The sequence below is a fragment of the Copadichromis virginalis genome, linkage group LG12 (assembly GCF_057382275.1).
Source record: "Copadichromis virginalis isolate Kocher_CV1m ecotype Utaka linkage group LG12, C_Virginalis_male_GT1.1, whole genome shotgun sequence".
NCBI classification, from domain to species: Eukaryota; Metazoa; Chordata; class Actinopteri; order Cichliformes; family Cichlidae; genus Copadichromis; species Copadichromis virginalis.
The window spans coordinates 40154643-40179083 of NC_140629.1; the positions used below are offsets into that span (position 1 = coordinate 40154643).

Below are 24441 nucleotides of genomic sequence, written 5' to 3' on the forward strand. Positions count from 1 at the left end.
CCCTTCACCCTGGCCAAAAAGGCTAAAATGACCAAAGAAAAAGTGGAAAACAGCTGAACATGAGAGGTTTTTGGACAAAGTTTGTGTTTTTTTCCATTGTTTAAGCACTGCTTCCAGCCAAGAGTGATGCCATATATGCCCCATAGCTGCAGAAAAGGCTAACATTGTTATCTTTTTACAAAAAAACAGCTGAACATGAGAGGTTTTTGGACAAAGTTTGTGTTTTTTTCCATTGTTTAAGCACTGCTTCCAGCCAAGAGTGATACCATATATGCCCCATAGCTGCAGAAAAGGCTAACATTGTTATCTTTTTACAAAAAAACAGCTAAACACGAGAGGTTTTTGGACCAATTTTGTGTTCTCCATTCTTTAAGCACCGGCACCGTTTCAAAAGTACCGGTTTGGTACTGGTATCGGATAAAATCTAAACGATACCCATCCCTAATAAAGACATGCTGTGGAAGACGGACAGAGATTAATAACAAGCATGATTCAGTGCAGAGAGGTCTGTTAACACATAGTGAGTGAGAAAGGTGACTGGAAAGGAAAAACTCAATGCATCATGGGAATCCCCGGCAGCCTACGTCTATTGCAGCATAACTAAGGGAGGATTCAGGGTCACCTGGTCCAGCCCTAACTATATGCTTTAGCAAAAAGGAACGTTTTAAGCCTAATCTTGAAAGTAGAGATAGTGTCTGTCTCCTGAATCCAAACTGGAAGCTGGTTCCACAGAAGAGGGGCCTGAAAACTGAAGGCTCTGCCTCCCATTCTACTTTTAAATACTCTAGGAACAACAAGTAGGCCTGCAGAGCGAGAGCGAAGTGCTCTAATAGGGTGATATGGTACTACAAGGTCATTAAGATAAAATGGGGCCTGATTATTTAAGACCTTGTATGTGAGGAGCAGGATTTTGAATTCTGGATTTAACAGGAAGCCAAAACAGGAGAAATCTGCTCTCTCTTTCTAGTCCCTGTCAGGACTCTTGCTGCAGCATTTTGGATCAGCTGAAGGCTTTTCAGGGAGTTTTTAGGACTTCCTGATAATAATGAATTACAGTCGTCCAGCCTGGAAGTAATAAATGCATGAACTAGTTTTTCAGCGTCACTCTGAGACAGGATATTTCTAACTTTAGAGATGTTGCACAAATGGAAGAACGCAGTCTTACATATTTGTTTAATATGTGCATTGAAGGACATGTCCTGGTCAAAAATGACTCCAAGGTTCCTCACAGCGTTACTGGAGGCCAAGGTAATGCCATCCAGAGTAAGAATCTGATTAGATACCATATTTCTAAGCTTTTCAGGGCCGAGTACAATAACCTCAGTTTGATCTGAATTAAGAAGCAGAAAGTTAGCGGCCATCCAGGTCTTTATGTCTTTAAGACATTCCCGCAGTTTAACTCATTGGTGTGTGTTATCTGGCTTCATGGACAGATAGAGCTGGGTGTCATCTGCATAGCAGTGTAAATGTATGCTATGTCTTCTAATGATACTGCCTAAGGGAAGCATGTATAATGTAAACAGAATTGGTCCTAGCACTGAACCCTGTGGAACTCCATAATTAACCTCAGTGTGTGAAGAGGACTCTCCATTTACATGCACAAACTGGAGTCTATTAGATAGATATGATACAAACCACTGCAGCACAGTACCTGTAATACCTACAGCATGTTCTAATCGCTCTAATAGGATATTATGGTCGACAGTATCGAACGCTGCACTGAGGTCTAGCAGGACAAGCACAGAGATGAGTCCACTGTCAGAGGCCATAAGAAGATCATTTGTAACCTTCACTAAAGCTGTTTCTGTGCTGTGATGAGCTCTGAAACCTGACTGAAACTCTTCAAATAAACCTCTGCAGATGATCTGTTAGCTGTTTGACAACTACTCTTTCAAGGATGTTTGATATAAAGGAAGGTTGGAGATTGGCCTATAATTAGCTAAGACTGCTGGGTCTAGAGATGCTTTTTGAGTAAAGGTTTAACTACAGCCAGCTTGAAGGCCTGTGGTACATAGCTGATTATTAGAGATAGGTTGATCATATTTAAGATCGAAGCATTAATTTTAAATTAGTTTTGTAAGAATGGGGCCTAAAAGACACGTTGATGGTTTGGAGGAAGTAATTATTGAAGTTAACTCAGAAAGATCAATTGGAGAAAAAGAGTCTAAATGAATATCAATGGTACTAAGAGTAGCTGTAGATCAGGGGTGTCAAACTCAATTGCATAGGGGGCCAAAACTCAAGGCACACTTCAGGTCGCGGGCCAAACAAGATATACAGTTTTTGAACACACTAAAACAATGTTTTTTAAAGATAAATATGAATAAAAACAGACAGGAATATTATTCCAGAATAAATAACTTAAAAAAAATTAACTTTAACTTTAAATATTTTGCTCTCCATAAAAATATATCCTGTCACAATTATGCAAGTTAGAAATATGAACATGCAGCAAAAACCCCAGAAAAAATAAATGAAAGCAAACACAAGGTTCCAGCCGCATGTAGACGGAGCAAAGTGCGCCGACTTGGCTCAACATTACTTGGCAACAGGGAAAGTGAGGCAGGTTGCACTGGTGCATTTTTGACAGCTTCACTTGAAACGCTTTCACCACATCATACATGTCCATGAACTGACAGGTTTCCTTGCTGAGCTCAAAAACTACTGAGAACTTTTCCCCAACTCAGCCAGCGGACCTCTGTGTGATGAGGAATGTCGGCAAACTCTGAATCTATTTCCCACATAAAAGACTGAAACTGACGGTGATTTAATCCTTTAGCTCAGATAAAATGTACGGTCTGCGTCACGGTGAGCATTACATGCTCCATTTTAAGGACTTTACTACACAGCCTTTCCTGGTGTGTGATGCAGATATGCTGTTAACTCACCAGTACAGTTCTCCTGCATCCTTACTAGATCTTACATCCTGCACAACACCAGCGCTCCATCTGTTATCCCAGCGCAGTTTCATGTCAGTTACACTTTGAAATACTTTTAAAAAATGTCTTTTCCTGTCGTTGTCCCGTGCATCGATTCAATTTCCAATATTTCCTCTCCACGGATGAAGATGGTCAGCTGTGCAATGTCCATCATGTCTGTACTTTCATCCACAGCAAGAGAGTATGCAGTGAAGTTTTTGCTTCTTTCACACAACTGTGTTCTTAAATCAGTGGCCATCTCACAAACCCGATCAGCAATCGTATTTCTGCTCAGGCTCACATTTGCCAAAATCTGCATTTTGTCTGGACAGAAGACGTCGCACACCTTCATCATGCAGCTCTTCAGAGTGGTACCGGGCTGATTTGGCTCCTCTGCTACAATAAAACTTGCGACACAACAGCTTCACTTTGTGATTTTGCTCTGATGAAAATCATCTGCTGGAATGTCAGATTCAATTCAATTTTATTTGTATAGCGCCAAATCACAACAGCAGTCGCCTCATGGCGCTTTATATTGTACAAAGATTCTTCTTTAGCTCTTCTACCTTCTGTAGTTTCTGCTCTGGATTTTGGTTTTTAAGCTTATCCTGACGTTTTGTCTCGTAGTGCCATCTTAAATTAAATCCCTTAATTACAGCCATTGGCGGAGCGGGGGTGTCTTACTGGGCTTAAGCCCGGGTTGTTTTGTCAGAAGCCCGGGGTCTTTTGGAGTGTAATTTTTTCATAGTTAGATGCCTGGCTGACAGCTGTATAAAACAAAAAACTACACACAATATTCGAAGCACATAGTGCACACTGTGGGAATTTACAACTGTGCGTGAATCCCCCCTAATATTGGTATGATCCGAGCTCAGACACTAAGCGAGGGGGCGGGGCAGCTGCTGCCTACAAGTGCGCTGTTGGAGAAACGGAGCCAGGCAGACAGAGGGGAACTGAAGTTCGACCAGGGCCCTGTTTCAGGAAGCCGGTTTAGTGGAAAAACTGAGTAAGTAAACCCTGAGTTAACGAAAACTCTGGGTTTTCGGTTTCACAAAGCGAGTTCAGCTGCAGCCTGAGTGAGTCACTATGACGACACACTCCGTGAAGCTAACCTGCCCCCTAGCAGGTTTACTACAACTAACCCTGACTGTCTCCGCCTCTTTGTCAGAAACCTGACTGTAGGAAGTGTCAGACATGGCGTGCCACTTCCTTGAAGAGCCAGTAGATCGTGAAGCCCAAATTCTCCGCAGAGCTCTCCGCCGGGAGAGAGTGATCAGAGCGCGTTTGGACATTTTATCATTTCCTGATGATTGTCTGTGTGAACGTTACCGTTTCTCAGCACAATCTATAATTTATTTGAATAACATCCTCAGGCCTAATATTGCTCATGTGACACATCGCGGACATCCTCTCAGTTCTGTACATATTATTTGTATTGCACTTCGGTTTTTTGCAAACGGGAGCTTTCTGTATAATATTGGTGACGCTGAGCACGTTTCCAAGGCTACCGTCTGTCGGGCAGTCAGGAATGTTACAGTTGCACTGAAACGTCTCTTGTACTCGTCTGTGGTGTTCCCCGGTCATAGACCCACAAGATTTATCAAAGAGGGATGCCACAAAATTGCAGGTATCAGGATGACCAAAACTTAATTTATGATGTGGTGATACTTGGACTACTACTTAAATTGCACATTTATTTTCAGGGTTCCCAGGCGTGATTGGCTGTATAGATGGCACTCACATTCCAATCATTGCTCCTTCAGTAAATGAAGGAGACTATGTGAACAGGAAGTCTTTCCACAGCATTAATGTACAGGTACATAGTTCCCTGTAGCATGTCAAACTAACAAATTATTTCATTATAGTAATGGATGCTAATTTGTGTTCTCTGCACTGTGAAGATCATATCTGATGCTGCCAACATTATCACAAATGTGGAAGCCAAGTGGCCAGGCTCTGTCCATGACTCACAAATATTCCGTGAATGTACACTGAGCACAAAATTTGGACATGGTGAGTTGAGAATACTTTAAAATATATAAAGACCAATTGCTTCAGGGACATTTGAACTGAAGTGTACCCTTCTGTCTTAGGAGAGTTCACTGGCTACTTGCTTGGTGATAGGGGGTATCCATGTTTACCCTATTTGCTTACCCCTTACCCTGACCCTGAACCGGGCCCACAGCAGCGATATAATCTGGCTAATTGCAGGACAAGAGCCAGAATTGAAATGACTATCGGAATGCTTAAGGCCCGGTTCCAGTGCCTGCAAAGACTCAGGGTCACCCCAGAAAGGGCATGTGACATTATTGTGGCATGTGTGATTCTTCACAACATTGCCACAATTAGAGGAGAACACTGTCCTTCTGAACCAAACAGCAGTGATCCAAACCATGAACATCCTGACCCTCCCACGGACATACAAGATGGAAGCGCAGTCAGAGACACCATATGTCACAATCATTTCCTTTGACCCATCACCTCAACATGTTGAAAGAAGAATAAACAGATTTTTTGTTCAACTGGCTTTATTGGTCGCCTGTGTTTCCTGTACACAAAGTATTAAAAGATGTAAACCTCATAAAGTGTCTCTGTTGCTTCCTCCTCTGTAACAGCTGTCAATGTTTCTTCATTATTTTCCTGCAGTAAAGAAATAAACAACATTGCTGTTCTACTGTAAACTCATATAATCTGTGGAGTATTACTCACAACTGCATGTTGGTCTGGCTCAACAGGAGGCTGCACCAGATGCAGTACACCATCACCATCAACTGATAGAATATGAGGTTTATACAGGTCACTTATAACTTACAAGGGACCAAATGGCAATTAACAAACATACCAATCACCTTACACTTCATTGTCATTATGCTCTCAAAGACAACCAAGACTGAGGGAAGGCAAAATCAGTAGGAAAATAACTTCACTACAAAATAATCCATTATGGTGAAGAGTTTATCAGATGAATGAGTGGCACTGCAAAGGTGACTGTGAAGAAAGGATGTATGCACATCATGTATTATTTTGAATTTACCCCCTATGTAGGCACTTGTGTCTTGCGGGGTTATTGCCTCAGAGGATGTCCCCGCAGAGATGCCTTCGGCCACAGGGCGCCCACTGTTTTGGCTGAGGGCCAACTGCTCAGCCTCTGTGAGTGGTGGTGGTGGAGGACCCCCACCTGTTTTTCGGGCCTCCGCTTTTTTTCTGTTGGCTATAACGGGCCACATTTGAGCATACAGAGTAAGCAAATATGTACTTGTAATGTGCTCAGATAATTTCAATAAGTGCTTACAGAAAGAAAATTAATGTAGCCTCTAACTGCAATTGATTTACATCGGACAAACAGACCAAGCACTATGGCTCATAATACAATTACACCTTACCTGTTTGGACTATATTTTTATATTTCATTTTTACTTGCTGCCAGGAACGTTTGGGGCCTGTTGGGTTGCACCTGCGCTCACATCACATCACAAAATAAAATGTATAAAATAACAAATAAAATAAAATATAATAAAATAACGTGTTAAATGGGTGGAAATCCCTCGATCAATGTTTAAATTAACACTCACGCATTGACTCTGTCGGCTATGTTTTGCCATGCATGCTTTTGCAGCTGAGGCTGTGTTACTTTTTTCCGCGGAATTTGCATGTTATTGGCATATGCTGCCATCAGAATTTCGGCCTCAAGCGCTGTGAAATACATTGACCGCGCCTTCTTTCCCTCCGTCTCCATGGTGACTCGCTTAATCTGTGCTCCGCTTATCAGGGCTTTATGTATCCTCGTCCGCGCGCTTCACTTGGGGTTAAAGCAACTCCGCGTTGATTGAACTAATTGTTATCAGCCTTTCTGAAACCGAATATTCCGAGTTGGACAGTTCGGGGTTACTCAACCCTGCGTATCGTTTTTCACTCTGAGTTTTCCAAACCGGCTTCCTGAAATAGGGCCCTGGTACCAAAGCAAATCATTCGTACTGTACAAATAATGTAAATATGACGGTGCATCACGAAAGATTGATATGAAACTGATCACTTGACCCATATTACCTTACTTGCTCTTCAAGTGAATCAACAAATGGCGAAATGAAAAGCCGAACAACAACAATGCTGTTTCTTTAGAGAGTCTCAGCTTACAAGTGTGTTTATTTCATATTTTCAGTTGTTTCCCTCCACGGCTAAATAAATCGGCTTCAGTAATGCACTGATATACAAGCATGGATATAAGGGGCTTCTTTCAAAGAAACAACTCTGGTAGTATTTTATATATTATGCTTTGTATGTTGTTCAGTATATTTCTAAGCAAAACAAGAGGAACTTCAATACACAGCAGTATATTCACAGTTGAAACCAGATATTTACACTTTATGGAAAACACAAGAACATTTTTACTGTACAACATCAATTTAGAGTAAACTTTTGTTTTAGATAAATATTGAAATATATTTTGAATTAGTTAAATGTCAGAATAAAGAGAGAGAGAGCTTCTATTTTTTATCACTTTCATTAAATTTAGGAGTACATGTACACTAAGTTTATTGTTAATTAATAAGAAAACTCCAGACGATTCCATTCTGAGCTGAAGAAGCTTCTGATAGGTTAGTAGAGTCCATGTGAGTAAACTGGTGGCACAGCTGTGGATGCATATAAGGCAAAACACAGAGCCTGTTTCTGTGACATGGGAACATCAAGAGATGTCAACCAAACACCAGGAAAAGAACTGTGGAGCTCCATAAGTGTGGCTCAGTTTGAATACAATTTGGTGCCATTTACAATTAAGAAATACAGACAGTTTCTCTCTTTACACTTAAAGTTAACAAATGTGTTTTTATATTTATCAATCTAAAAAAATAAACATTTAGTCTGATTTGATGCTACAATTAAAAAAGTGTTTTTATCTGAAGAGTTTGTAAATATCTGTATAACTGTGTATTTGATGATTGTCAGCACAAAGAGGGAGAGAGAGGAACAGAGAGGGAGATGGAGAATGAGGACAGAACAGAAGTGGAACAAGAGCAGGTGAGACACACATGTTAGTCACATGGTTGTTTACCAAAAGTATCACCGTATTACAGGTCCTCATGTATCTCGTACCTAGTGTTTCTTTTTAGGTTTGTTACTTTTCAAATTCTATATTTATTAAGTTAAGTTCTTTGCAAAACAAGGCTAAATAATTATATAAACTTTTCTCAATCTAAATAGTGGATTAAAAAATACGTATAGTGCAGGTCTATGATAATTTCTAGTGGTACTATCATCTAGTTCTGATTGTGGTTCTGTCTTGGTTAAGTCCTCAGTAGTCCTGATTTTGAACTATTGTAGTCCTGTTTTAATTCCGGATCAGTTCTGGGTCTGGTTGAATTGGGGTTTAGTCCTCGTGCCTTGATACAGCCCTGACTTTGTTCTGCCTCGCTGCTTAATTAAAAAACTAGTTTAAGGTGTCCTGCAGATTTGATATATATTTCTCCCTATATGACGTCATTCTTTTTTGAACAAAACTCCAAACAGAGCCAATTAATCTTTCAGTCATTTCTAACCCCCCCCCCCCCCCCCCCCCAAAAAAAAAAAAAAAAATCCCACATGCATACTACCCTTTAGGGCTAAGCCCCGGGTGTTTCAAATGTCTGGATCCGCCTCTGATTACAGCCACATTAGCTCCACAAATAAGACACACGGGTTTACCAGCAATGTTTGAAGACATATATTCAGCCTCCCGCCGCCGGTGCTGAAAGGCTCTGTTTTCAGAATCAACTTTTGAGCTGAGCACTGCAGCTTCATCGTGCCATACGGAGCCTCAGCTCAGGTGGAACTAATCACAACACCCCCCTTTCAATGTTTTCTGGGCTTGTCAACTACAACAAGACTCTTTGGTGCAATCGTAACTCACACGAGACATTTCCGAGCGATTCAAGTCTGGGCCCTACGCAGTACGCCAGGAGAGTGTCACTGGAAGCCCCTTTCAGCTGCTTCTGGAGAAAAGAGATGTCAGACTGGGCCGGGGGACTCTTTGCTGCCATCGGCCAGTATTGTGAGGGTAAGAGGGGAGACAATCCCTTCATATGGTCAAAGATTGATGAGGTTTGAAGCCAGCGTTAACATGGTAGTACCTGAAAGGTAGTGAGCGGAGAAGTGCAAATAAACCTGGGGTGTACAACATCAGGCCTCGAGGGCCGGTGTCCTGCAGGTTTTAGGTATAACCCTGGGTCAACACACCTGAATCAAATGATTAGTTCATTACCAGGCCTCTGGAGAACTTCAAGAAATGTTGAGGAGGTAATTTAGCCATTTGAATCCCCTATGATGGATCAAGAATACATCTGAAACCTGCAGGACACCGGCCCTCGAGGCCTGGAGTTCGACACCTGTGAAATAAAGATTTGCCAAAGGAAGCCACATGCATTCAATTGGGACACTGACTAGCAAAGTGTGAAATGGAGAATGCGGGCGTCGATCCCGCTACCTCTCGCATGCTAAGCGAGCGCTCTACCATTTGAGCTAACTCCCCTGTGCCACATGTCTTACTTATTACAGGCTACACTTTGTCCATACTTGTTGTATGATCAAAATAGGGAAGGGGCACAAATCCTGAAATCTGCAAAGCACCCAGGAGGTGGCTGAGAGACTAAGGCGGTTCGCTGACAATCCACTGTCATGCTAACGTGACTGAATGCCATCAGCCTTAGAGACAGACTGAGGAGACTGGACATCCAAGGGACTGTGGACTAGAGCCACTGCTAATTCACATTGAATGAAGCCAACTGAGGGAGGTGGTTCTAATCAATATGCTTACCGACCTCCTCCCCTTGGTTTTCAGTGTAGGGCAAGTGGGCCATTAGGAATGTTGCTATTCTGGAAGCAGAACGTCTTTCTACTACTGTATTAGCAGACCATTGTCTTTAACATGACCTGTGCAACAAGACCACATGGTGAACTAAAGTGAATACTGAGCCAAAGAAGAGGATTGCATCATGCCTGCTTTGGCAGCCAATCTTACACTGACAAGATGCATCAACATAAGCAGAAAGAGCTCTCGACGAGGATGGGATTCGAACCCACGCGTGCACAGCACAATGGATTAGCAGTCCATCGCCTTAACCTCTCGGCCACCTCATCTGCCGCACACCGCTCTTTGCCAGTAGCATTGGGAATTGACGAGGGATAATGTGTGAGCTGATCGCTGGTGTATGGACGCAGGGAGATTGACTCCAGATCCCCGACGAGGGGCTGCGTAACACTTTGGTAGAAGCCTGGAGTGATGCTGGCTTCTTCTTTGAGCCTGTTCTTCTTGGGGGTTGCCAGAGTGGATCGTCTGCCTCCATCTCACCCTGCCCCTAGCATTCTCCTCTGTCACACCAACCCTCTGCATGTCCTACTTGGCTACATCTATGAACGTTGTCTTTGGTCTTTCTCTTATTCTCCTGCCCAGCCGCTCCGTATTTAACACCCTTTTCCCAGTATATCTTATATCCCTCCTCTGCACATGTGCAAATCACCTCAGCCTTGCTGGCCTAACGTCGTCTGCAAACGGCTCAACCCCAGCTGTCCCTCGCACGTGGTCATTTCACATCTGTTCCATCCTGGACACTCCCAAGCAAAAGCTTATCATCTTCAACTCTGCAGACTCCATCTGTGCCACACATCAGAGCAGCTCTCACTACCATCTTCTAAAGCTTGCCTTTCGCACTTGCTGCTATCCTTGTGTGACAAATCACCCCTGAATTTGCTCTCCACCCACACCCAATGGATTGGCTACATGCATGGCTTTGGGTCTCCTCGCGGATGTGCAAAAGTGTCCTGGAGAATGCGGGTATCGATCCCGCTGCCTCTCACATGCAAAGCGAGCGCTCTACCATTTGAGCTAATTCCCCATTGAGGGTTGAGCGCTGCAGCTTCATCGTGCCATACGGAGCCTCAGCTCAGGTGGAACTAATCACAACACCCCCCTTTCAATGTTTTCTGGGCTTGTCAACTACAACAAGACCCTTTGGTGCAATCGTAACTCACACGAGACATTTCCGAGCGATTCAAGTCTGGGCCCTACGCAGTACGCCAGGAGAGTGTCACTGGAAGCCCCTTTCAGCTGCTTCTGGAGAAAAGAGATGTCAGACTGGGCCGGGGGACTCTTTGCTGCCATCGGCCAGTATTGTGAGGGTAAGAGGGGAGACAATCACTTCATATGGTCAAAGATTGATGAGGTTTGAAGCCAGCGTTAACATGGTAGTACCTGAAAGGTAGTGAGCGGAGAAGTGCAAATAAACCTGGGGTGTACAACATCAGGCCTCGAGGGCCGGTGTCCTGCAGGTTTTAGGTATAACCCTGGGTCAACACACCTGAATCAAATGATTAGTTCATTACCAGGCCTCTGGAGAACTTCAAGAAATGTTGAGGAGGTAATTTAGCCATTTGAATCCCCTGTGATGGATCAAGAATACATCTGAAACCTGCAGGACACCGGCCCTCGAGGCCTGGAGTTCGACACCTGTGAAATAAAGATTTGCCAAAGGAAGCCACATGCATTCAATTGGGACACTGACTAGCAAAGTGTCAAATGGAGAATGCGGGCGTCGATCCCGCTACCTCTCGCATGCTAAGCGAGCGCTCTACCATTTGAGCTAACTCCCCTGTGCCACATGTCTTACTTATTACAGGCTACACTTTGTCCATACTTGTTGTATGATCAAAATAGGGAAGGGGCACAAATCCTGAAATCTGCAAAGCACCCAGGAGGTGGCTGAGAGACTAAGGCGGTTCGCTGACAATCCACTGTCATGCTAACGTGACTGAATGCCATCAGCCTTAGAGACAGACTGAGGAGACTGGACATCCAAGGGACTGTGGACTAGAGCCACTGCTAATTCACATTGAATGAAGCCAACTGAGGGAGGTGGTTCTAATCAATATGCTTACCGACCTCCTCCCCTTGGTTTTCAGTGTAGGGCAAGTGGGCCATTAGGAATGTTGCTATTCTGGAAGCAGAACGTCTTTCTGCTACTGTATTAGCAGACCATTGTCTTTAACATGACCTGTGCAACAAGACCACATGGTGAACTAAAGTGAATACTGAGCCAAAGAAGAGCATTGCATCATGCCTGCTTTGGCAGCCAATCTTACACTGACAAGATGCATCAACATAAGCAGAAAGAGCTCTCGACAAGGATGGGATTCGAACCCACGCGTGCACAGCACAATGGATTAGCAGTCCATCGCCTTAACCTCTCGGCCACCTCATCTGCCGCACACCGCTCTTTGCCAGTAGCATTGGGAATTGACGAGGGATAATGTGTGAGCTGATCGCTGGTGTATGGACGCAGGGAGATTGACTCCAGATCCCCGACGAGGGGCTGCGTAACACTTTGGTAGAAGCCTGGAGTGATGCTGGCTTCTTCTTTGAGCCTGTTCTTCTTGGGGGTTGCCAGAGTGGATCGTCTGCCTCCATCTCACCCTGCCCCTAGCATTCTCCTCTGTCACACCAACCCTCTGCATGTCCTACTTGGCTACGTCTATGAACGTTGTCTTTGGTCTTTCTCTTATTCTCCTGCCCAGCCGCTCCGTATTTAACACCCTTTTCCCAGTATATCTTATATCCCTCCTCTGCACATGTGCAAATCACCTCAGCCTTGCTGGCCTAACGTCGTCTGCAAACGGCTCAACCCCAGCTGTCCCTCGCACGTGGTCATTTCACATCTGTTCCATCCTGGACACTCCCAAGCAAAAGCTTATCATCTTCAACTCTATCTGTGCCACACATCAGAGCAGCTCTCACTACCATCTTCTAAAGCTTGCCTTTCGCACTTGCTGCTATCCTTGTGTGACAAATCACCCCTGAATTTGTTCTCCACCCACACCCAATGGATTGGCTACACGCATGGCTTTGGGTCTCCTCGCGGATGTCCAAAAGTGTCCTGGAGAATGCGGGTATCGATCCCGCTGCCTCTCACATGCAAAGCGAGCGCTCTACCATTTGAGCTAATTCCCCATTGAGGGTTGAGCACTGCAGCTTCATCGTGCCATACGGAGCCTCAGCTCAGGTGGAACTAATCACAACACCCCCCTTTCAATGTTTTCTGGGCTTGTCAACTACAACAAGACCCTTTGGTGCAATCGTAACTCACACGAGACATTTCCGAGCGATTCAAGTCTGGGCCCTACGCAGTACGCCAGGAGAGTGTCACTGGAAGCCCCTTTCAGCTGCTTCTGGAGAAAAGAGATGTCAGACTGGGCCGGGGGACTCTTTGCTGCCATCGGCCAGTATTGTGAGGGTAAGAGGGGAGACAATCACTTCATATGGTCAAAGATTGATGAGGTTTGAAGCCAGCGTTAACATGGTAGTACCTGAAAGGTAGTGAGCGGAGAAGTGCAAATAAACCTGGGGTGTACAACATCAGGCCTCGAGGGCCGGTGTCCTGCAGGTTTTAGGTATAACCCTGGGTCAACACACCTGAATCAAATGATTAGTTCATTACCAGGCCTCTGGAGAACTTCAAGAAATGTTGAGGAGGTAATTTAGCCATTTGAATCCCCTATGATGGATCAAGAATACATCTGAAACCTGCAGGACACCGGCCCTCGAGGCCTGGAGTTCGACACCTGTGAAATAAAGATTTGCCAAAGGAAGCCACATGCATTCAATTGGGACACTGACTAGCAAAGTGTCAAATGGAGAATGCGGGCGTCGATCCCGCTACCTCTCGCATGCTAAGCGAGCGCTCTACCATTTGAGCTAACTCCCCTGTGCCACATGTCTTACTTATTACAAGCTACACTTTGTCCATACTTGTTGTATGATCAAAATAGGGAAGGGGCACAAATCCTGAAATCTGCAAAGCGCCCAGGAGGTGGCTGAGAGACTAAGGCGGCTCGCTGACAATCCACTGTCATGCTAACGTGACTGAATGCCATCAGCCTTAGAGACAGACTGAGGAGACTGGACATCCAAGGGACTGTGGACTAGAGCCACTGCTAATTCACATTGAATGAAGCCAACTGAGGGAGGTGGTTCTAATCAATATGCTTACCGACCTCCTCCCCTTGGTTTTCAGTGTAGGGCAAGTTGGCCATTAGGAATGTTGCTATTCTGGAAGCAGAACGTCTTTCTACTACTGTATTAGCAGACCATTGTCTTTAACATGACCTGTGCAACAAGACCACATGGTGAACTAAAGTGAATACTGAGCCAAAGAAGAGCATTGCATCATGCCTGCTTTGGCAGCCAATCTTACACTGACAAGATGCATCAACATAAGCAGAAAGAGCTCTCGACGAGGATGGGATTCGAACCCACGCGTGCACAGCACAATGGATTAGCAGTCCATCGCCTTAACCTCTCGGCCACCTCATCTGCCGCACACTGCTCTTTGCCAGTAGCATTGGGAATTGACGAGGGATAATGTGTGAGCTGATCGCTGGTGTATGGACGCAGGGAGATTGACTCCAGATCCCCGACGAGGGGCTGCGTAACACTTTGGTAGAAGCCTGGAGTGATGCTGGCTTCTTCTTTGAGCCTGTTCTTCTTGGGGGTTGCCAGAGTGGATCGTCTGCCTCCATCTCACCCTGCCCCTAGCATTCTCCTCTGTCACACCAACCCTCTGCATGTCCTACTTGGCTACGTCTATGAACGTTGTCTTTGGTCTTTCTCTTATTCTCCTGCCCAGCCGCTCCGTATTTAACACCCTTTTCCCAGTATATCTTATATCCCTCCTCTGCACATGTGCAAATCACCTCAGCCTTGCTGGCCTAACGTCGTCTGCAAACGGCTCAACCCCAGCTGTCCCTCGCACGTGGTCATTTCACATCTGTTCCATCCTGGACACTCCCAAGCAAAAGCTTATCATCTTCAACTCTGCAGACTCCATCTGTGCCACACATCAGAGCAGCTCTCACTACCATCTTCTAAAGCTTGCCTTTCACACTTGCTGCTATCCTTGTGTGACAAATCACCCCTGAATTTGTTCTCCACCCACACCCAATGGATTGGCTACACGCATGGCTTTGGGTCTCCTCGCGGATGTCCAAAAGTGTCCTGGAGAATGCGGGTATCGATCCCGCTGCCTCTCACATGCAAAGCGAGCGCTCTACCATTTGAGCTAATTCCCCATTGAGGGTTGAGCACTGCAGCTTCATCGTGCCATACGGAGCCTCAGCTCAGGTGGAACTAATCACAACACCCCCCTTTCAATGTTTTCTGGGCTTGTCAACTACAACAAGACTCTTTGGTGCAATCGTAACTCACACGAGACATTTCCGAGCGATTCAAGTCTGGGCCCTACGCAGTACGCCAGGAGAGTGTCACTGGAAGCCCCTTTCAGCTGCTTCTGGAGAAAAGAGATGTCAGACTGGGCCGGGGGACTCTTTGCTGCCATCGGCCAGTATTGTGAGGGTAAGAGGGGAGACAATCACTTCATATGGTCAAAGATTGATGAGGTTTGAAGCCAGCGTTAACATGGTAGTACCTGAAAGGTAGTGAGCGGAGAAGTGCAAATAAACCTGGGGTGTACAACATCAGGCCTCGAGGGCCGGTGTCCTGCAGGTTTTAGGTATAACCCTGGGTCAACACACCTGAATCAAATGATTAGTTCATTACCAGGCCTCTGGAGAACTTCAAGAAATGTTGAGGAGGTAATTTAGCCATTTGAATCCCCTATGATGGATCAAGAATACATCTGAAACCTGCAGGACACCGGCCCTCGAGGCCTGGAGTTCGACACCTGTGAAATAAAGATTTGCCAAAGGAAGCCACATGCATTCAATTGGGACACTGACTAGCAAAGTGTCAAATGGAGAATGCGGGCGTCGATCCCGCTACCTCTCGCATGCTAAGCGAGCGCTCTACCATTTGAGCTAACTCCCCTGTGCCACATGTCTTACTTATTACAGGCTACACTTTGTCCATACTTGTTGTATGATCAAAATAGGGAAGGGGCACAAATCCTGAAATCTGCAAAGCGCCCAGGAGGTGGCTGAGAGACTAAGGCGGCTCGCTGACAATCCACTGTCATGCTAACGTGACTGAATGCCATCAGCCTTAGAGACAGACTGAGGAGACTGGACATCCAAGGGACTGTGGACTAGAGCCACTGCTAATTCACATTGAATGAAGCCAACTGAGGGAGGTGGTTCTAATCAATATGCTTACCGACCTCCTCCCCTTGGTTTTCAGTGTAGGGTAAGTTGGCCATTAGGAATGTTGCTATTCTGGAAGCAGAACGTCTTTCTACTACTGTATTAGCAGACCATTGTCTTTAACATGACCTGTGCAACAAGACCACATGGTGAACTAAAGTGAATACTGAGCCAAAGAAGAGCATTGCATCATGCCTGCTTTGGCAGCCAATCTTACACTGACAAGATGCATCAACATAAGCAGAAAGAGCTCTCGACGAGGATGGGATTCGAACCCACGCGTGCACAGCACAATGGATTAGCAGTCCATCGCCTTAACCTCTCGGCCACCTCATCTGCCGCACACCGCTCTTTGCCAGTAGCATTGGGAATTGACGAGGGATAATGTGTGAGCTGATCGCTGGTGTATGGACGCAGGGAGATTGACTCCAGATCCCCGACGAGGGGCTGCGTAACACTTTGGTAGAAGCCTGGAGTGATGCTGGCTTCTTCTTTGAGCCTGTTCTTCTTGGGGGTTGCCAGAGTGGATCGTCTGCCTCCATCTCACCCTGCCCCTAGCATTCTCCTCTGCCACACCAACCCTCTGCATGTCCTACTTGGCTACGTCTATGAACGTTGTCTTTGGTCTTTCTCTTATTCTCCTGCCCAGCCGCTCCGTATTTAACACCCTTTTCCCAGTATATCTTATATCCCTCCTCTGCACATGTGCAAATCACCTCAGCCTTGCTGGCCTAACGTCGTCCGCAAACGGCTCAACCCCAGCTGTCCCTCGCACGTGGTCATTTCACATCTGTTCCATCCTGGACACTCCCAAGCAAAAGCTTATCATCTTCAACTCTGCAGACTCCATCTGTGCCACACATCAGAGCAGCTCTCACTACCATCTTCTAAAGCTTGCCTTTCGCACTTGCTGCTATCCTTGTGTGACAAATCACCCCTGAATTTGTTCTCCACCCACACCCAATGGATTGGCTACACGCATGGCTTTGGGTCTCCTCGCGGATGTCCAAAAGTGTCCTGGAGAATGCGGGTATCGATCCCGCTGCCTCTCACATGCAAAGCGAGCGCTCTACCATTTGAGCTAATTCCCCATTGAGGGTTGAGCACTGCAGCTTCATCGTGCCATACGGAGCCTCAGCTCAGGTGGAACTAATCACAACAACCCCCCTTTCAATGTTTTCTGGGCTTGTCAACTACAACAAGACTCTTTGGTGCAATCGTAACTCACACGAGACATTTCCGAGCGATTCAAGTCTGGGCCCTACGCAGTACGCCAGGAGAGTGTCACTGGAAGCCCCTTTCAGCTGCTTCTGGAGAAAAGAGATGTCAGACTGGGCCGGGGGACTCTTTGCTGCCATCGGCCAGTATTGTGAGGGTAAGAGGGGAGACAATCACTTCATATGGTCAAAGATTGATGAGGTTTGAAGCCAGCGTTAACATGGTAGTACCTGAAAGGTAGTGAGCGGAGAAGTGCAAATAAACCTGGGGTGTACAACATCAGGCCTCGAGGGCCGGTGTCCTGCAGGTTTTAGGTATAACCCTGGGTCAACACACCTGAATCAAATGATTAGTTCATTACCAGGCCTCTGGAGAACTTCAAGAAATGTTGAGGAGGTAATTTAGCCATTTGAATCCCCTGTGATGGATCAAGAATACATCTGAAACCTGCAGGACACCGGCCCTCGAGGCCTGGAGTTCGACACCTGTGAAATAAAGATTTGCCAAAGGAAGCCACATGCATTCAATTGGGACACTGACTAGCAAAGTGTCAAATGGAGAATGCGGGCGTCGATCCCGCTACCTCTCGCATGCTAAGCGAGCGCTCTACCATTTGAGCTAACTCCCCTGTGCCACATGTCTTACTTATTACAGGCTACACTTTGTCCATACTTGTTGTATGATCAAAATAGGGAAGGGGCACAAATCCTGAAATCTGCAAAGCGCCCAGGAGGTGGCTGAGAGACTAAGGCGGCTCGCTGACAATCCACTGTCATGCTAACGTGACTGAATGCCATCAGCCTTAGAGACAGACTGAGGAGACTGGACATCCAAGGGACTGTGGACTAGAGCCACTGCTAATTCACATTGAATGAAGCCAACTGAGGGAGGTGGTTCTAATCAATATGCTTACCGACCTCCTCCCCTTGGTTTTCAGTGTAGGGCAAGTTGGCCATTAGGAATGTTGCTATTCTGGAAGCAGAACGTCTTTCTACTACTGTATTAGCAGACCATTGTCTTTAACATGACCTGTGCAACAAGACCACATGGTGAACTAAAGTGAATACTGAGCCAAAGAAGAGCATTGCATCATGCCTGCTTTGGCAGCCAATCTTACACTGACAAGATGCATCAACATAAGCAGAAAGAGCTCTCGACGAGGATGGGATTCGAACCCACGCGTGCACAGCACAATGGATTAGCAGTCCATCGCCTTAACCTCTCGGCCACCTCATCTGCCGCACACCGCTCTTTGCCAGTAGCATTGGGAATTGACGAGGGATAATGTGTGAGCTGATCGCTGGTGTATGGACGCAGGGAGATTGACTCCAGATCCCCGACGAGGGGCTGCGTAACACTTTGGTAGAAGCCTGGAGTGATGCTGGCTTCTTCTTTGAGCCTGTTCTTCTTGGGGGTTGCCAGAGTGGATCGTCTGCCTCCATCTCACCCTTCCCCTAGCATTCTCCTCTGTCACACCAACCCTCTGCATGTCCTACTTGGCTACGTCTATGAACGTTGTCTTTGGTCTTTCTCTTATTCTCCTGCCCAGCCGCTCCGTATTTAACACCCTTTTCCCAGTATATCTTATATCCCTCCTCTGCACATGTGCAAATCACCTCAGCCTTGCTGGCCTAACGTCGTCTGCAAACGGCTCAACCCCAGCTGTCCCTCGCACGTGGTCATTTCACATCTGTTCCATCCTGGACACTCCCAAGCAAAAGCTTATCATCTTCAACTCTATCTGTGCCACACATCAGAGCAGCTCTCACTACCATCTTCTAAAGCTTGCCTTTCGCACTTGCTGCTATCCTTGTGTGACAAATCACCCCTGAATTTGTTCTCCACCCACACCCAATGGATTGGCTACACGCATGGCTTTGGGTCTCCTCGCGGATGTCCAAAAGTGTCCTGGAGAATGCGGGTATCGATCCCGCTGCCTCTCACATGCAAAGCGAGCGCTCTACCATTTGAGCTAATTCCCCATTGAGGGTTGAGCACTGCAGCTTCATCGTGCCATACGGAGCCTCAGCTCAGGTGGAACTAATCACAACACCCCCCTTTCAATGTTTTCTGGGCTTGTCAACTACAACAAGACTCTTTGGTGCAATCGTAACTCACACGAGACATTTCCGAGCGATTCAAGTCTGGGCCCTACGCAGTACGCCAGGAGAGTGTCACTGGAAGCCCCTTTCAGCTGCTTCTGGAGAAAAGAGATGTCAGACTGGGCCGGGGGACTCTTTGCTGCCATCGGCCAGTATTGTGAGGGTAAGAGGGGAGACAATCACTTCATATGGTCAAAGATTGATGAGGTTTGAAGCCAGCGTTAACATGGTAGTACCTGAAAGGTAGTGAGCGGAGAAGTGCAAATAAACCTGGGGTGTACAACATCAGGCCTCGAGGGCCGGTGTCCTGCAGGTTTTAGGTATAACCCTGGGTCAACACACCTGAATCAAATGATTAGTTCATTACCAGGCCTCTGGAGAACTTCAAGAAATGTTGAGGAGGTAATTTAGCCATTTGAATCCCCTATGATGGATCAAGAATACATCTGAAACCTGCAGGACACCGGCCCTCGAGGCCTGGAGTTCGACACCTGTGAAATAAAGATTTGCCAAAGGAAGCCACATGCATTCAATTGGGACACTGACTAGCAAAGTGTCAAATGGAGAATGCGGGCGTCGATCCCGCTACCTCTCGCATGCTAAGCGAGCGCTCTACCATTTGAGCTAACTCCCCTGTGCCACATGTCTTACTTATTACAGGCTACACTTTGTCCATACTTGTTGTATGATCAAAATAGGGAAGGGGCACAAATCCTGAAATCTGCAAAGCGCCCAGGAGGTGGCTGAGAGACTAAGGCGGCTCGCTGACAATCCACTGTCATGCTAACGTGACTGAATGCCATCAGCCTTAGAGACAGACTGAGGAGACTGGACATCCAAGGGACTGTGGACTAGAGCCACTGCTAATTCACATTGAATGAAGCCAACTGAGGGAGGTGGTTCTAATCAATATGCTTACCGACCTCCTCCCCTTGGTTTTCAGTGTAGGGCAAGTTGGCCATTAGGAATGTTGCTATTCTGGAAGCAGAACGTCTTTCTACTACTGTATTAGCAGACCATTGTCTTTAACATGACCTGTGCAACAAGACCACATGGTGAACTAAAGTGAATACTGAGCCAAAGAAGAGCATTGCATCATGCCTGCTTTGGCAGCCAATCTTACACTGACAAGATGCATCAACCTAAGCAGAAAGAGCTCTCGACGAGGATGGGATTCGAACCCACGCGTGCACAGCACAATGGATTAGCAGTCCATCGCCTTAACCTCTCGGCCACCTCATCTGCCGCACACCGCTCTTTGCCAGTAGCATTGGGAATTGACGAGGGATAATGTGTGAGCTGATCGCTGGTGTATGGACGCAGGGAGATTGACTCCAGATCCCCGACGAGGGGCTGCGTAACACTTTGGTAGAAGCCTGGAGTGATGCTGGCTTCTTCTTTGAGCCTGTTCTTCTTGGGGGTTGCCAGAGTGGATCGTCTGCCTCCATCTCACCCTGCCCCTAGCATTCTCCTCTGTCACACCAACCCTCTGCATGTCCTACTTGGCTACGTCTATGAACGTTGTCTTTGGTCTTTCTCTTATTCTCCTGCCCAGCCGCTCCGTATTTAACACCCTTTTCCCAGTATATCTTATATCCCTCCTCTGCACATGTGCAAATCACCTCAGCCTTGCTGGCCTAACGTCGTCTGCAAACGGCTCAACCCCAGCTGTCCCTCGCACGTGGTCATTTCACATCTGTTCCATCCTGGACACTCCCAAGCAAAAGCTTATCATCTTCAACTCTATCTGTGCCACACATCAGAGCAGCTCTCACTACCATCTTCTAAAGCTTGCCTTTCGCACTTGCTGCTATCCTTGTGTGACAAATCACCCCTGAATTTGTTCTCCACCCACACCCAATGGATTGGCTACACGCATGGCTTTGGGTCTCCTCGCGGATGTCCAAAAGTGTCCTGGAGAATGCGGGTATCGATCCCGCTGCCTCTCACATGCAAAGCGAGCGCTCTACCATTTGAGCTAATTCCCCATTGAGGGTTGAGCACTGCAGCTTCATCGTGCCATACGGAGCCTCAGCTCAGGTGGAACTAATCACAACACCCCCCTTTCAATGTTTTCTGGGCTTGTCAACTACAACAAGACTCTTTGGTGCAATCGTAACTCACACGAGACATTTCCGAGCGATTCAAGTCTGGGCCCTACGCAGTACGCCAGGAGAGTGTCACTGGAAGCCCCTTTCAGCTGCTTCTGGAGAAAAGAGATGTCAGACTGGGCCGGGGGACTCTTTGCTGCCATCGGCCAGTATTGTGAGGGTAAGAGGGGAGACAATCACTTCATATGGTCAAAGATTGATGAGGTTTGAAGCCAGCGTTAACATGGTAGTACCTGAAAGGTAGTGAGCGGAGAAGTGCAAATAAACCTGGGGTGTACAACATCAGGCCTCGAGGGCCGGTGTCCTGCAGGTTTTAGGTATAACCCTGGGTCAACACACCTGAATCAAATGATTAGTTCATTACCAGGCCTCTGGAGAACTTCAAGAAATGTTGAGGAGGTAATTTAGCCATTTGAATCCCCTGTGATGGATCAAGAATACATCTGAAACCTGCAGGACACCGGCCCTCGAGGCCTGGAGTTCGACACCTGTGAAATAAAGATTTGCCAAAGGAAGCCACATGCATTCAATTGGGACACTGACTAGCAAAGTGTGAAATGGAGAATGCGGGCGTCGATCCCGCTACCTCTCGCATGCTAAGCGAGCGCTCTACCATTTGAGCTAACTCCCCTGTGCCACATGTCTTACTTATTACAGGCTACACTTTGTCCATACTTGTTGTATGATCAAAATAGGGAAGGGGCACAAATCCTGAAATCTGCAAAGCGCCCAGGAGGTGGCTGAGAGACTAAGGCGGCTCGCTGACAATCCACTGTCATGCTAACGTGACTGAATGCCATCAGCCTTAGAGACAGACTGAGGAGACTGGACATCCAAGGGACTGTGGACTAGAGCCACTGCTAATTCACATTGAATGAAGCCAACTGAGGGAGGTGGTTCTAATCAATATGCTTACCGACCTCCTCCCCTTGGTTTTCAGTGTAGGGCAAGTGGGCCATTAGGAATGTTGCTATTCTGGAAGCAGAACGTCTTTCTACTACTGTATTAGCAGACCATTGTCTTTAACATGACCTGTGCAACAAGACCACATGGTGAACTAAAGTGAATACTGAGCCAAAGAAGAGCATTGCATCATGCCTGCTTTGGCAGCCAATCTTACACTGACAAGATGCATCAACCTAAGCAGAAAGAGCTCTCGACGAGGATGGGATTCGAACCCACGCGTGCACAGCACAATGGATTAGCAGTCCATCGCCTTAACCTCTCGGCCACCTCATCTGCCGCACACCGCTCTTTGCCAGTAGCATTGGGAATTGACGAGGGATAATGTGTGAGCTGATCGCTGGTGTATGGACGCAGGGAGATTGACTCCAGATCCCCGACGAGGGGCTGCGTAACACTTTGGTAGAAGCCTGGAGTGATGCTGGCTTCTTCTTTGAGCCTGTTCTTCTTGGGGGTTGCCAGAGTGGATCGTCTGCCTCCATCTCACCCTGCCCCTAGCATTCTCCTCTCTCACATCAACCCTCTGCATGTCCTACTTGGCTACGTCTATGAACGTTGTCTTTGGTCTTTCTCTTATTCTCCTGCCCAGCCGCTCCGTATTTAACACCCTTTTCCCAGTATATCTTATATCCCTCCTCTGCACATGTGCAAATCACCTCAGCCTTGCTGGCCTAACGTCGTCCGCAAACGGCTCAACCCCAGCTGTCCCTCGCACGTGGTCATTTCACATCTGTTCCATCCTGGACACTCCCAAGCAAAAGCTTATCATCTTCAACTCTATCTGTGCCACAAATCAGAGCAGCTCTCACTACCATCTTCTAAAGCTTGCCTTTCGCACTTGCTGCTATCCTTGTGTGACAAATCACCCCTGAATTTGTTCTCCACCCACACCCAATGGATTGGCTACACGCATGGCTTTGGGTCTCCTCGCGGATGTCCAAAAGTGTCCTGGAGAATGCGGGTATCGATCCCGCTGCCTCTCACATGCAAAGCGAGCGCTCTACCATTTGAGCTAATTCCCCATTGAGGGTTGAGCACTGCAGCTTCATCGTGCCATACGGAGCCTCAGCTCAGGTGGAACTAATCACAACACCCCCCTTTCAATGTTTTCTGGGCTTGTCAACTACAACAAGACTCTTTGGTGCAATCGTAACTCACACGAGACATTTCCGAGCGATTCAAGTCTGGGCCCTACGCAGTACGCCAGGAGAGTGTCACTGGAAGCCCCTTTCAGCTGCTTCTGGAGAAAAGAGATGTCAGACTGGGCCGGGGGACTCTTTGCTGCCATCGGCCAGTATTGTGAGGGTAAGAGGGGAGACAATCACTTCATATGGTCAAAGATTGATGAGGTTTGAAGCCAGCGTTAACATGGTAGTACCTGAAAGGTAGTGAGCGGAGAAGTGCAAATAAACCTGGGGTGTACAACATCAGGCCTCGAGGGCCGGTGTCCTGCAGGTTTTAGGTATAACCCTGGGTCAACACACCTGAATCAAATGATTAGTTCATTACCAGGCCTCTGGAGAACTTCAAGAAATGTTGAGGAGGTAATTTAGCCATTTGAATCCCCTATGATGGATCAAGAATACATCTGAAACCTGCAGGACACCGGCCCTCGAGGCCTGGAGTTCGACACCTGTGAAATAAAGATTTGCCAAAGGAAGCCACATGCATTCAATTGGGACACTGACTAGCAAAGTGTCAAATGGAGAATGCGGGCGTCGATCCCGCTACCTCTCGCATGCTAAGCGAGCGCGCTACCATTTGAGCTAACTCCCCTGTGCCACATGTCTTACTTATTACAGGCTACACTTTGTCCATACTTGTTGTATGATCAAAATAGGGAAGGGGCACAAATCCTGAAATCTGCAAAGCGCCCAGGAGGTGGCTGAGAGACTAAGGCGGCTCGCTGACAATCCACTGTCATGCTAACGTGACTGAATGCCATCAGCCTTAGAGACAGACTGAGGAGACTGGACATCCAAGGGACTGTGGACTAGAGCCACTGCTAATTCA

General features: G+C 46.8%; 1 long non-coding RNA gene and 21 other non-coding genes across 22 annotated transcripts; 1 reads left to right on the forward strand and 21 right to left on the reverse strand.

Annotated features, from left to right (window-relative positions):
• Nucleotides 1-3895: 3895 nt before the first annotated feature.
• On the forward strand, nucleotides 3896-5445 carry LOC146697686 (uncharacterized). Its single transcript, XR_014923145.1, has 3 exons — nucleotides 3896-4734; nucleotides 4820-4931; nucleotides 5012-5445. It is a non-coding gene; the product is annotated as an uncharacterized LOC146697686 (long non-coding RNA).
• Nucleotides 5446-9347: 3902 nt separating this feature from the next.
• trnaa-agc (transfer RNA alanine (anticodon AGC)) lies at nucleotides 9348-9420 on the reverse strand. The gene has a single exon. It is a non-coding gene; the product is annotated as a tRNA-Ala (tRNA).
• Nucleotides 9421-9946: 526 nt separating this feature from the next.
• On the reverse strand, nucleotides 9947-10028 carry trnas-gcu (transfer RNA serine (anticodon GCU)). The gene has a single exon. It is a non-coding gene; the product is annotated as a tRNA-Ser (tRNA).
• A 682-nt stretch (nucleotides 10029-10710) lies between these two features.
• trnaa-ugc (transfer RNA alanine (anticodon UGC)) lies at nucleotides 10711-10783 on the reverse strand. Its single transcript has one exon. It is a non-coding gene; the product is annotated as a tRNA-Ala (tRNA).
• A 681-nt stretch (nucleotides 10784-11464) lies between these two features.
• Nucleotides 11465-11537, reverse strand: trnaa-agc (transfer RNA alanine (anticodon AGC)). Its single transcript has one exon. It is a non-coding gene; the product is annotated as a tRNA-Ala (tRNA).
• Nucleotides 11538-12063: 526 nt separating this feature from the next.
• On the reverse strand, nucleotides 12064-12145 carry trnas-gcu (transfer RNA serine (anticodon GCU)). Its single transcript has one exon. It is a non-coding gene; the product is annotated as a tRNA-Ser (tRNA).
• Nucleotides 12146-12818: 673 nt separating this feature from the next.
• Nucleotides 12819-12891, reverse strand: trnaa-ugc (transfer RNA alanine (anticodon UGC)). The gene has a single exon. It is a non-coding gene; the product is annotated as a tRNA-Ala (tRNA).
• Nucleotides 12892-13572: 681 nt separating this feature from the next.
• trnaa-agc (transfer RNA alanine (anticodon AGC)) lies at nucleotides 13573-13645 on the reverse strand. The gene has a single exon. It is a non-coding gene; the product is annotated as a tRNA-Ala (tRNA).
• A 526-nt stretch (nucleotides 13646-14171) lies between these two features.
• trnas-gcu (transfer RNA serine (anticodon GCU)) lies at nucleotides 14172-14253 on the reverse strand. The gene has a single exon. It is a non-coding gene; the product is annotated as a tRNA-Ser (tRNA).
• A 682-nt stretch (nucleotides 14254-14935) lies between these two features.
• On the reverse strand, nucleotides 14936-15008 carry trnaa-ugc (transfer RNA alanine (anticodon UGC)). The gene has a single exon. It is a non-coding gene; the product is annotated as a tRNA-Ala (tRNA).
• Nucleotides 15009-15689: 681 nt separating this feature from the next.
• trnaa-agc (transfer RNA alanine (anticodon AGC)) lies at nucleotides 15690-15762 on the reverse strand. Its single transcript has one exon. It is a non-coding gene; the product is annotated as a tRNA-Ala (tRNA).
• A 526-nt stretch (nucleotides 15763-16288) lies between these two features.
• Nucleotides 16289-16370, reverse strand: trnas-gcu (transfer RNA serine (anticodon GCU)). The gene has a single exon. It is a non-coding gene; the product is annotated as a tRNA-Ser (tRNA).
• Nucleotides 16371-17052: 682 nt separating this feature from the next.
• trnaa-ugc (transfer RNA alanine (anticodon UGC)) lies at nucleotides 17053-17125 on the reverse strand. The gene has a single exon. It is a non-coding gene; the product is annotated as a tRNA-Ala (tRNA).
• A 682-nt stretch (nucleotides 17126-17807) lies between these two features.
• trnaa-agc (transfer RNA alanine (anticodon AGC)) lies at nucleotides 17808-17880 on the reverse strand. The gene has a single exon. It is a non-coding gene; the product is annotated as a tRNA-Ala (tRNA).
• Nucleotides 17881-18406: 526 nt separating this feature from the next.
• trnas-gcu (transfer RNA serine (anticodon GCU)) lies at nucleotides 18407-18488 on the reverse strand. Its single transcript has one exon. It is a non-coding gene; the product is annotated as a tRNA-Ser (tRNA).
• A 673-nt stretch (nucleotides 18489-19161) lies between these two features.
• trnaa-ugc (transfer RNA alanine (anticodon UGC)) lies at nucleotides 19162-19234 on the reverse strand. Its single transcript has one exon. It is a non-coding gene; the product is annotated as a tRNA-Ala (tRNA).
• A 681-nt stretch (nucleotides 19235-19915) lies between these two features.
• Nucleotides 19916-19988, reverse strand: trnaa-agc (transfer RNA alanine (anticodon AGC)). Its single transcript has one exon. It is a non-coding gene; the product is annotated as a tRNA-Ala (tRNA).
• Nucleotides 19989-20514: 526 nt separating this feature from the next.
• On the reverse strand, nucleotides 20515-20596 carry trnas-gcu (transfer RNA serine (anticodon GCU)). The gene has a single exon. It is a non-coding gene; the product is annotated as a tRNA-Ser (tRNA).
• A 673-nt stretch (nucleotides 20597-21269) lies between these two features.
• On the reverse strand, nucleotides 21270-21342 carry trnaa-ugc (transfer RNA alanine (anticodon UGC)). Its single transcript has one exon. It is a non-coding gene; the product is annotated as a tRNA-Ala (tRNA).
• A 681-nt stretch (nucleotides 21343-22023) lies between these two features.
• Nucleotides 22024-22096, reverse strand: trnaa-agc (transfer RNA alanine (anticodon AGC)). The gene has a single exon. It is a non-coding gene; the product is annotated as a tRNA-Ala (tRNA).
• Nucleotides 22097-22622: 526 nt separating this feature from the next.
• trnas-gcu (transfer RNA serine (anticodon GCU)) lies at nucleotides 22623-22704 on the reverse strand. Its single transcript has one exon. It is a non-coding gene; the product is annotated as a tRNA-Ser (tRNA).
• Nucleotides 22705-23377: 673 nt separating this feature from the next.
• Nucleotides 23378-23450, reverse strand: trnaa-ugc (transfer RNA alanine (anticodon UGC)). The gene has a single exon. It is a non-coding gene; the product is annotated as a tRNA-Ala (tRNA).
• Nucleotides 23451-24441: the final 991 nt, after the last annotated feature.